This window comes from Acomys minous (assembly GCF_964271855.1).
Source record: "Acomys minous genome assembly, chromosome: 7".
NCBI classification, from domain to species: domain Eukaryota; kingdom Metazoa; phylum Chordata; class Mammalia; order Rodentia; family Muridae; genus Acomys; species Acomys minous.
The window spans coordinates 75655544-75668268 of NC_140488.1; the positions used below are offsets into that span (position 1 = coordinate 75655544).

The window sequence follows — 12725 nt, forward strand, 5'->3', positions numbered from 1 at the left end:
GGAAGCAGAGGGCATAGAGAATGCTCTTTACTGGCTTGTTGCTAATGGGTTGGCACAGTCTGATTTCTTATATAGTTCAGGACAACCTGCTCAGGGGTAGCACTGCCCTGCCATAAAATTGGTCCATTTTCATCATTAATCTAGAAAATGATGGCATAAGTCACTCTGGTTGGAAGCATTTTCTCGATTGATATGTTCTCTTCTCAAATAGCTCCAGCTTGTGTCAAGTCAAAAAAGCAACTAACACGGTGTGTAGGCTGATTTGTTTTCCTAGCTTTTGTGAAGGAGTCACATTTGTTTTCCTAGCTTTTGTGAATGGATATAGATGTGCAGGTATTTCTGTCATAGAATATAGAGTCATTTGGGCATACATCTAGGAATGGTGTAGTTATGGTATAGTTGTGTCATGTAGCAGATCCATTTCTAGCTCTCTCTCCCTCCCCCCTCTCTTCCTCCATCCCTCCCTCCCTCCCCCTCTCCTTTCCTAATTAGTTTTTTCAAGACAGGGTTTCTCCCTGTAACCCTGGTTGTCCTGGACTCAGTTTGTAGACCTGGCTGGCCTTGAACTCACAGCGATCTGCCTGCCTCTGCCTCTCTGAGTACTGGGATTAAAGGTGAGTGCCACTATGCCTGGCTCATTTCTAGCTTCATCGAGGAATATACATGCTAATTTCCATAGCAACTGTAAAAGTTTACACTCCCACAAATAGTCTCCTTCCCCATATCCTCACTAAGTATTTGTTGCCATCACTTATTTTCCTCTTAAAGACCACTATAACTGGGGTTAGATGGACTTTCAGAGTGGATTTTAATTTGCATTTTACCTGATGGCTAGAGATGTTGAACACTTTAAAAAATCTTTTTAATCTGGGCATGGTAGTGCACATTTGTAATCCCAGTACTTGGGGAGGCAGAGGCAGGCAGATTTCTGTGAGTTTGAGGTCAGCCTGTTCTACAAAGCAAGTCCAGGACAGGGAAGAGTACACAGAGAAATCCTGACTCGAAAAACCAATAAATAAAAAATAAATTTATTTTTCAAAATTAATAAGGTCCCATTTGTCAATTGTTAGCCTTATTTTCTGAGCAAACAGTGTCTTATTCAGAAAGCCTGTATACGTGCCTATGTCTTGTCTCCACTACGTTTTCTAGCAATTTCAGAGTTTTGGGTATTACATTAAGATCCCAGATCCACTTCGAGTTCATTTTTATGCAGGGCGTGAAATATAGATCTTGTTCCCAGTTATGCAAAGCTTTTACCTCCACAGATTCTTAATCCAAAACATCACATGAACAGCCATGCTAAGGGTCTTTGCTTCCCTCTGAAACTTCACAAGCCAGACCTCCATCACCTGTATTTCTCTTAGCAGTATCTTCCAAATTCCCAGAACAGTTCATTAAGCTCTGAGTACTCAATGGTTTTTCTAGCTGAAAGTTCCAAAATTCTCTACCTTCCACCCACAAAATATCCCAAGGCATAAAAGCCACATGGTCAGGTTCTTTACATCAAGAGTGTACTCTCTGTGAATTCTATTCCAGTTAGTTTCTCTGTCGCTGTGAGAAAACACTGATCAAAAACAGCTTGAGAAGGAAAGGGTTTATTTACTTGGCTTACACATCCCAATCACAGTCTATCACAGAAGTCAGCACAGGGAAGAAGAAGAATGTGGAGGAGGGGAGGGGCGAAGGAGGAAGGGAAAGGAAAAAGAAAATGAAGAGATGCCGGGTGTGGTGGCGCATACCTTTAATCCCAGCACTCGGGAGGCAGAGGCAGGCGGATCACTGTGAGTTCGAGGCCAGCCTGGTCTACAAATCGAGTCTAGGACAGCCAAGGCTACACAGAGAGACCTTGTCTCAAAAAAAAAAAAAAAAAAAAAAGAAAAGAAAAAAAAGAAAATGAAGAGGAGGCAGAGTGGGAGAAGGAGGATAGGGAAGAGGAGAAGAATAAGAAAGAGGAGGAAGAAGAAGAAGGAGGAGGGAGAGGAGGAGGAAGAGGGAGAGGAGAAAAAGGAGGTGACAGCAGGGCTTCCTGGCTTGTGGGATGCTCTATTTCCAGGTGACTCCAGTTTGTGTCAAGTTGGCAAAAGCTAACCACCAGTATATATGCCAACACTGACTCAAAAACAAATAAGCTTCTGTAAGTTTTTAAAACACAATTTATATCTTTAGGTATTTTATTACAACAACAGAAAATGGACTGAGACAACAACCAGAAAGGATTTATCTCTGATATGTAAATTTGGATTAAACTAAAAGTAAGTGAATCTATCTTATATCAATAAACTAAAGAAGAAAAAGCAGTCATAGCAATAGATGTAGAAATATCTTAAATAACATTTCACATCCCTTTATGATGAAAAAAATTTCACCCAATAGGGCATTTCCTCAGTTTGATTAAAACTTCCATAAGAAATCCTATATATCATAATAATGAGAAAACTAGATGTTATCCTCTGAGAAGCAAGAACAAGTAGAGGCTGTCCTTTACACTATAATTCAGCAGTTATTCTGGTTACTAAACAACAATGAACATAATGTTTCACAGTTAAAGTCTAATATGTAGAAGTCAAATTCTTTCCTACATATCATTAATGAACCACTGAAATAGTGGGGGGGAGGAGGTCCCCCTCGGTCATAGACCTAGGGGAGGGGAGTAGGGTGAAAGCAGGAGGGAGGGAGGAACGGGAGGATACAAGTGATGGGATAACAATTGAGTTGTAATCTGAATAAATTAATTAAATAATAAATAAATATGCAATCCATTATCCCTTCAGGGACGAGATTCTAATCCCAAGATGACCATCTCCTTTTGCCACAGAAAATAAAGCCTACATTTTTAAAGCAAAAAAAAAAAAATTACAGCACTTAAAATGAAAGAGAGAGAGAGAGAGAGAGAGAGAGAGAGAGAGAGAGAGAGAGAAGGGGAGAGAAGAGTGGTGGTATTTAGGTATGGATTTAACAAAGTATAAGTATTCATATGAGGAAAGATACAAAAATTCGCTGTAAGAAATAAACATCTAAATGGAAAGATATCCCATGTTCGTGGAAAAGAACTTAATATTGCAGAAATGTGACTCCTTCCAAACCTAACCTATAGATTAAATGCAATACTCCTTAAAAATCTTAAGAAGTTACTTTGTAGATATTAACAAACTGAATCCAATGTTTATATAGAAAGGTAATGGATATAGAATATCAAATATGATATTGTAGAATAAAAACAAAGTTGGAGAACTGACATTCTTTGATTCAGAATTTACTATAAAGCTATAGCAATCAAACCAGTGTTGTACTGGTGAAATAGCAGACACAGATTAGTGAAATAGAACACATAGAATAGAAACATACCTAAAAATAGAATCAACTGATCTTTGACAAAGGAGAAAAGGAAACTCAACAGAAAAATGATAGTGATTTTCATACATGGTGGTAGAACATCTGGGCATCTACATGCAGACAAGTGAGTCTAGACACAGACTTTATGCCTGTCACAAAATTAACTCAAAAGGGGTCAAAGATTCAAACTTTAAATACAAAAATATAAAAATCTCATGAGACAGCATAGTAGATCTCTAGTCAACTTTGGCCTTTGTAGTGAGTTTTTAGATAGAAAACCAGATGTACAACTTGAGAAAAAAAAGTCAAGTTAGATTTCCTTAAAATTAAAACCTATTCAGAGAATGGCACCAATAAGTGAACTGTGGATACAGGGCATAATGGGGCTCACACCTTTAATCCCAGCACTAAGGGAGGTAGAGGAAGGCAGATCTCTGTGAGTTCAAGGCCAGCCTAGTCTACAAAGTGAGCCAGAACAGCCAGGGCTACACAGATAAACCTTGTCTTGAAAAGCAAAACAAAACAATAAAACAAAACAAATAAAAAGATGCAGAAAAAATATTTGCACAAACACATACCTTATAAACTACTTTTATCCAAAAGATATTTGAAACTGAAGACTTGAAACCAAAGAAGAAAACAGCCCAATTAAGAAACTGGCAAATGTCTAAACAGAAAACCTAACAATTGGGAAAGAATCAAATTAAAAAATGGGAAAATACATGAGTAGACACGTAACCACAGAAGATATTAAGATGGGGAAAAGATATTATTTGCCATGATGAAAATTGCATTTTAATATGATGAGAGCAGTACACAAATAGCTAAAAGAAAAACTCTGATATCAAATTCGGGATCGAGTATGAAGCAACAGGAACTTCCATCACAATGCTGGTAGGAATGCAAAGGTGGCATATTTGGGGGAACAATTTGACAATTCTGTAGAAATGGACTGAGAAACCACACTCCTAAATATTTACTCAAAAGAGCTAGAAATGTGTGATCACACAACTTGCAACTTGCATACAGATGCCTTTTATCAACATTATATATATTTGGCACAAACTGTAAGCAACTAAGATGTTATTTAGTAAATGATTGGATAAACAAATTGTTATATATCAATACAATGAAATATATTGCCCAGCAATAATAAGAAATGAGTTTTCAAGCCATATACTGATTCAGAGAAAACGTAAACACATATCATTAAGTAAAAAAAAAAAAAAAAGCCAGGTTGAAAAGTATATGTAGCACCACATAGCATTCTAGAAAGGGCAAACTATGAACAAAGTATGAACGGTTGCCAAGGAAAGGAAGAGATAGAATATGTAGGAACTCTGTTTCTGTTCAGTTTTCTGTGGATCATGGCTCTTCCAAAAATAGATTATAATCATAAAAATATGTTAATAAACTGTCTACTGGTTTAAAAGTAAAACCATGCTACATGTAAGTCAGCATGGATCTTAGCATTACGCCCACAGCATATAATACGTTCAGCCTCTGTATCTTTATTTTGTTCATCAGTTGTGCCTGAAATGCCCTTATTTTTTTTTAATAGACAGGATTTCTCTGTGTAGCCTTGGCTATTCTGGATTCACTTTTTAGACCAGGCTCGCCTCAAACTCACAGTGATCCACCTGCCTCTGCCTCCTGTGCGCCACCACGCCCGGTGTGAAATGCCCTTCTTAAACTCCAATTTTTTTCAGTGCGTATTCATCCTTTAGGAGGCCTCTTAGACATCAGTTGTTGTGTATTCTATAATGTACTATACATTTATCAAATTATAACCTTTTAAAAATTATTTAAAATATTTTATGTGCACTTGTGTTTTGCCTTTATGTATGTGGTATGTCAAATGCCCTGGAACTGGAGTTATGAACAGATGTGAGCTGCCATGTGGATGCTTAGAATTGAGCCCTGGTCCTCTGGAAGAGCAGCTAGCACTCTTAGCCACCAAACCATCTCTTCAACCCTCAAATTGTAATATTTTATTATGTGTTTGTTTTTACTTACAATATTGTTAATTCCTTGAGGGTAAGGGCTGCGAATTGTTTACCTCCATGTCTTAAGTTTCTAAAGCACTTCATTTTATAATAGGGGTTCAAGAGTGTTTGTTTGATGAGCAAATGAATGGCTGAAGGAGGTGGTAATTAGGGATGTGAACCAAGAATCTTCAGACTGCAACTTAGTTCACCTTCCATTACACTGAATCAGTCATACCAAGTATATTGACAAATAATTTCCAAAAGTGCCATTTGTACAATTGTCACAATTGTATTAATTATAGAGGGGGTTTTTCAGTGTAAATAATTGAAAGTGATATACGTGGAATAAGTACTCAATATACGTTCATATAATTATTTGTTGGTTGAACAGGTAGTACACATGCTTTCTTCTCTTTATGTAGGGACTAGACATGACCAAAATTTCTTCAATACCAGGAAGTAAAGAGATAAGAGAAAAAGGGAATGGATAGCAGACGAGCAGGTATAGAACTAGATATTTCTCATTTAAAAGCAGAGGGCTGAGTATATAGTTCAGTTGTAGAGTGCTAGCCTAGGGTCAATCCCTAGTGTCACCAAAATCAAATAAGCAACAAATATCAACATAGTTTATGTCTTTAGATCTTGAAATCTTAAGAGTTTCTTTAATATTATACTTTACACAATTAGAATTACAACCAGAGAAAGCACAAATAAGTGTGGCAAGCCCAATACATTTGTAGAAGATGGAAGCCATTAGCTTCAAAGAAGAGTGAGAATTGTGAATGAAAACCACATGGAATGTCCATGTTCAGAACCCAGATTATGATTCCAACATCTGCTCTGAGCATGAGGGAAAGGGCCAGAAAAGGTAGCGCTGTGCAAGTTGATCCCACCCCATTCCCTTCCAGTCCAGTCTCAAGTATTTCTGATGTGAGAAGGTTTGCAGTCTTCATCCAACAATTTCCTTTTTATGCATTAAAGCCCATATCTGGGTTTCAGGCTCCACAAACATGACTTAAGTTATTAGCAGCTATGAAATTTTCTGGCTCACTTCTGTCTTGGTTTGGGAAAGACTCAAAAAATATTACTGTGGTTAGGGCAACAGTAAACCAGTCCCACTAACTGCTGACAGTTCAGAAGTTTAATAGTGCCTTAAAGTTCCATAAGGGATAGGTTTGTTCACGTTACCAAAGACATGCCCAAAGTGACAAGCACATGTTCCTGCTAAGCAAACATTCTGCAACATTGGGTCTCTGGTCACAAGTGGTTAAGGTGGAAAAAGCTAGGCCTAAGAAACAATCTATGAAGATGAACTGAGAAGTAGCGCAGTATAGTACAGCCTTAAATATTTTTGTGTGTTCGTGCTTGAATGTATGTGAGTACATTCAGGTGTCGGCACATATATGCAGCTGTGTGTAGACTCCACAGGTCAACCTCAGAGTCATTACTGAGGAGCTGTCCACCATGCTTTTCTTTTTTTTATTACATTTATTTATTGCTTGAAGTCCTCTGTGTGGGAGACACTGCTTGTATAAGCATGGGGCTACACGTGTCAAAGCATTTGTGTGGAGGTTAGATGATAATTTGTAGATATCTGTCATTTTTTTCTACTACATGAGTCCCAGGGATCAACTCAGGTTGTCAGGCTTGGTGATAGGTGTGTTTACTTGCTGAATCATCTTGCTGGCCCCATTTTGGGTTTTGCCACAGGGTCTCTCACTGGTGCTTGGGGCTTGCTAACTGTGTTAGGCTGGCTGGTCAATGATCCCCAAGGATCTTGTTGTCTCCACCTCTGGAGTGCCAAGATTACAATCATGTAGTACCATATCCAGATTTTATGTAGGTGCTAGGGATCCAAACTCAGGACCTCAGGCTTGTGCAATAAGCACTTTGTTGAGTTACTGCTGTGCCACCCTTCTTTTGGCATCTTGAGACAGGGTCTCATGCAGTTGAGGTTGCCTTTGAAACCCTGATCCTCCTGTTTTTATCTCCCAAGCTCTATACCTTTTGTAGTCTTCCATTATAGGGAATAGGAGAGATGTGTGATATTAACAGATGTTCTTGGGAAAATGGCTGGTTAAAAACAGTTTAAGAAACACAGTATTAAAGAAAATAGATTTTTTTCAACTGAAGACTTCTTAATTTTTCAATAAATTCAGTAGTGGGAAATGGGACTCTACAAAGACAATATCAATATACAACATTTACTTTTTTGGCCAAGGAACATTTTCCAAGAATTGTCTATCTTTTGTTGAGCTAATTCTTTGGCTTATATTCTTTGGGAATATTGGGTGTAGAACGATCATGAGCCTTGTTATACTTTCTGAACCAGGTTTGAATTCTAGCTCTAACATTCAATACTAGTATGGTGTTGGGCAATACTTTCTCTTTGAATTAGTTATACTTAAAACATTAATGATAGTAATATCTGTATAAAGCCCATGAACCACAATAATGATCCACCTAACAAGATATTCCAAGTGGCACAATAGTGGCACTTGTATCTTGTAGGTAAGCAACAGCTGTTTAATTGGACTTAAGGTCCACTTTATAGGTGGTAGTTCATGCCCAGTAATGTAAACCTAGCCAACAACCTGTAGCTGGCAAGGTCATGGATCCTAAGGGAGAATCTACTACCACTTTCTTAAACCAGTGTAATTTTAACTGCATTCTAATTACTTATACCCAGTGATAAGTGTCATTTTTATTCCTCACCAAAGAACCTTCTCTTTGAAGCAGATGGAGACCAGTAAATGAACCTGGTCAAAACATAGAAAGCAACAGACTAATGTCTAACCCCAAATGATACATCTACAATACAACCCTTCAGGGAACATTCTGGAAGAGGGGGCAGTAAGGTTGTAAGATCCAGAGATAGTGTCTTTTATATCTGATAGTGAAGCTATACACATTCAGTCTCGATAGTATGATTGCCTAGACAAGATCTGAATAATGACGTCAGTTGACATGAAAATATGGATGGGCAGAATCTCACAAGGCTCCAACTCTAGAGGAAGAGGTACGCACAATTAATGGCTACTGAGAGAGGGAGAATTGCTGTTCTCCAGAGGTATTCCCTCCAGAGGTTATCAAATACCAAGTGGTCAGCCTTCAATACATATAGATATAAACACTAAATGGACTCAGTAGATTATACACATACATGTGTATACACACACACACACACACACACACACACACACACACACACACACACAGACAGACATATCAATAGTTAAAGAATAAGAGGTCATGAATTTGAGGGAGAGAGTAGAGGGACACAGGAGTTGAAAGTGGAAGAGACGGATGGAGATGATGTAATATATTTTGCATATAGGAAATTCTCAAAAATAGCATCTACCTCAATAGAAATGATGAGATAATGCATAGCATATAAAATAACATCTAAGCACTCATAACTATAATCTTCATATTCATTTGTCATTACCATCATTATGAAACCATGTACCTAGCTAAAAGGGTGGTCAAAACAGCTTCAAAATAAGTCTGGCCTGAGGAATCAACTTTTTCTAAAGCCGCATTTCTTATTGCTTTGGAACTAAGTATAGGGAGAAGGTGAAGAGAGATGAGCATGTTGTCCAGAGATGTAGTGCTATAGTGATTTTTTTTTGTTTTGTTTTTTTGTTCTCTGACCTTGGGTGAACCATTTCACCTATCTACAATTCTCTTGAATGCAGACAGGGACTAGGTAAGTTTTTTCCTCTAATGTTTCACAAGCCTCAACTATAAAATGCTATATAAGAGATTTATAAATTTATTGTTAAAGAAATCAGTGGTACACGTTAAATCCAATTATAAAGGACGGTCCTATATAAAAAAAGCTATTTTTATGTTCTAGCAGATGGCTGGCAGAAACAGTTCTTTGGCAATCTGGTTACAATGAATTGCATATAGTGAATAATTCTGTATAACAAATGCTTTTTCTGGTCCTTGACCCTGTAATAGTCACTCCCTAACGTTGCTCTAATCAACTACAGAAGTTGATTATGTGTTGCTTTCATTGTAGACACAGAGGGAGGAGCTAAGATAAGCTAATGTATAGAATTTCTAGGAGACTTTTATATCCAGTTCCACTATTTTACAGATGAGGAGGAAATAGAACAAGAGAGGTTAGGAGACTTGCCAGGGGTCACACAGCAAGAAGTGGCAGAGCTCTGGATGAGTTTGTTAAAGATTTTCCTGCAGTCTTTCACCCAGCTGTATATAAAATGTTAAATAAAACCTGGAACAGATTACAACACTCTACTGTTTGTGTGTCTCAATCTGGAAAGCTATGCATTCCTCCTTACCTGTTATCCCTGCCTTTAAAGCCCTCTTCATGGGACAGCCCCTCTGATTTCATGGTGCATGACGACACAACTTAAAGTATAATAACCTTTGCTAAGGAACTTCAGTTAGAGGCATTTTGAAAGCTAAATAAATTATGCCCATTGACCCCCTTAGATATATGCACAGTTCTTTCCACAAAGGCCTCTGATTAGTCATGTGTGTTTTTCTTATTATGAAATCATGCGGTCCCTTTTCAACAAGCTAGGTTAGCAGACTTAAAAATCTTAAGCACTATGACTATCAGAGGTTAGTCTTCAGGCTCCTCTTTTTCTATTTTCTACACATTTTCTCATGAGTACATTTTGTTGTAGGATTCAACCCTTCGAGGGAATGATACTCTCCAAATCACAGCCCATGCCCCTGACTCCCACTGAGATGCTACAATTTGGATGTGCTCCTGTCACCTGGGACTCAGATTAAACTCATTACCTCAGAAAGTGTGTCTCCATTCTGGCTATACATTTGAATCACCTGAAGAGAGTCAATACCTCTCATTGCAGAGACTCCTGCCCTGAGGATTTGGATGCTGTCAGTCGTCTGTGGCTGGGTGGGCAGGAAAACATCTGAAAGCCCTTGAGGAGACTCTAATGCCTGGCTGAGGTTGAAAGCCCTGACCTGGGTCAAGTGCTGAGTGCTAATTGCTCTATTCTCCTTTATCTGGGTTCAAAATCTGAGTTATTAAGCTTTCAGTTCCATGGATCGATGAGACAATAGAAATAAAAACAATTTGGGAAAGTGTGAAGTGTTAAGCAGATTCAAGGAATTATTTTGAGCTGCATGCAGATGAATCAAATGGATTGCTTTAGCAGTTGAGATGTGTTAATTCATTAAATATGTTAAAGGTTATAATGGCAATCTATCATTGCCCAACAAAGCATAGGAATCAGAGAGAATCTACTGTTGGAACATGATGTAATTAATCAAGCTACACTATCTTCCTGTAGACAGGTTAAACCTATCCATGGGTTGAAGGAGCCCAGATGGTAGGTAACATGTGCTGTTCCCAGAAGTAATTCTGTAAGCATTGCCTTTGAGGAATACAGCCTCAACTGCTGGGCAGCCAAACCACAAACTGGTTCCACTGAGAACCACATTTTTACAATATAGCTCTAGATTGGGTCCAGAGCAATTCAAGATGGCTAGCTCTTTTGCCGCTGTGCATGTTGTTTCACTTTCATCACAGATGAGGCTTATCCTGAGACTTACTGGATTCTTACAATGGGAGCACCAGAGAGGCTCTGCTGTTCAGTGTGAGTGTACTCTAGTTATTTACTGACTGCCCTAGGGTGGAGGTATTGCTCAATACTTTGGTTCAGAAAGAACCACTCATTTTTTTTCCCCTGATAAGGCACATCAGCCTAGTTACCCTTCAACATGGTGTTTTCTTGCCTTCTGTTTTCATTATTGAGCTCACCACATTTTGCATGTAGATCTGTTTTGATACTTAGAAGTAACCATTCTTTACATATCTCCCCTAACAGAATTCTGTTTCAGGAAATACTTGGAGGCAAGACTGTGCACATCGATGGAAACCAGTGGTGGGAAAGGCATGGTCTTTCAAGTCACAGAAGTACATCCAGCCTTAAGTTCCTCTCCTTACCAAGTGCTGTGTGACATTGAAAAATTGATTTCATTCCTACAGGTGAGTGCAGCCGCATTTGTAGAATGGGGATACCATGATTTAGTTTACAACGTTGTTATAAGGGTTACACAAGATAACATGAAGGAAATGGGTAAAATAGTCTCTGGACACTAAATAAATACAAACTCATCACTTTGGAAAAAAATGTATTACTGTATAAACTTCATTCATCTTAAACCTAAGTAAGCAGAAAGCTCAAATAATCGAGTCTTTTTTTTTTTTTTAATCTAATACGAATTGCTCTTCAGGGTCATGATCTCAAGGCATACATAACTCTGAAATGGCCTTAAAGGATTTAAGTGCCTATAACAACTGTTTCCAGCTGAGGTTTTCCAACTACACTCAACTCGCAAATATTGTTTGAACAGATACTTTGCTGATACTGTACTCATACTACAAGAAATGGACACACCTGGCCTAGCCACCTTGGCGATTTCTACTTACAGTATCTTTTCAGTTAGATATCTTGTGTTTACTAGCTACAGAATCTATCAATAAGTGATGAGTGTTTATATAACTCTGATATTTATACTTCTTTCACTGTATTAGTAAGAAATTCAAGGGGTTGGAAATGTAGCTCAGCAGTTAAGAGCATTGGCTGCTCTTTCAGAGGAGCTGGGTCCAGTTTCAAGCACTTTTATGGTGGCTCATACCTGCCTGTAACTCCAGTTCCAGGGGATCTGATGCCCTCTTTTGGCATTCAACAGCACTGGACATCAATGTTATATACATACACACATGAAGGGAAAACACTCACATACACAAAATAAAATAAATCTTAAAAAGGAATTAAAAAGAATGTTGAGTATCAGCAGTTACAACGAGCATCCCAACTTTAGCAAGAAGGCCTCTAAGCACTATGCTGCTTATTAGAACAAGATATTCTGGGATTACTAAGAATTATCACAAAAGTATGCTGAATTTTTAAAGTGCCTTTCATTTGAGATGATCATTTGACTTATATCCTTTGAGTTGGTGATGTAATGTACCATTAAACTTTTTCATATCATTGGAGCAATTTTACATTCCTAGCACAAAATGGTCATGCCACATAATACAGTCAATATTTTTCAGGATTTGATTTACGAGTTTGAGAGTTTTCTAATAGCTTTATAATTTATTCTTTTATTGGAAGACAAAGAAAAATATCTTTAAAATCTCTAGAAATTATTTCATAATGTCTACCAACTCCTTTTTGCATTTAAAACCTTAGTTCTTTGAGAATTTCATACAATATATGTGATCACATTCACCCCTCCCCCAACTTCCTCTGGGTACCACCCTGCTTTTTGAAAAAGAAAAGAAACTCATCAAACACAATATGTGCTGCACATATACTCTTGGGTGGTATGTGGCCTTCCAACAGATCATTGTTGACTACCCAGGGGCCACAATCCTTAAAGAAAACTGAC

At 38.0% G+C, this 12725-nt stretch overlaps 1 protein-coding gene across 4 annotated transcripts in view; it reads right to left on the bottom strand.

The window, feature by feature from the left end:
- EDA (ectodysplasin A) overlaps positions 1-12725 on the bottom strand; it is a 376876-nt gene that overhangs the window by 24590 nt on the left and 339561 nt on the right. The window lies entirely within an intron of this gene.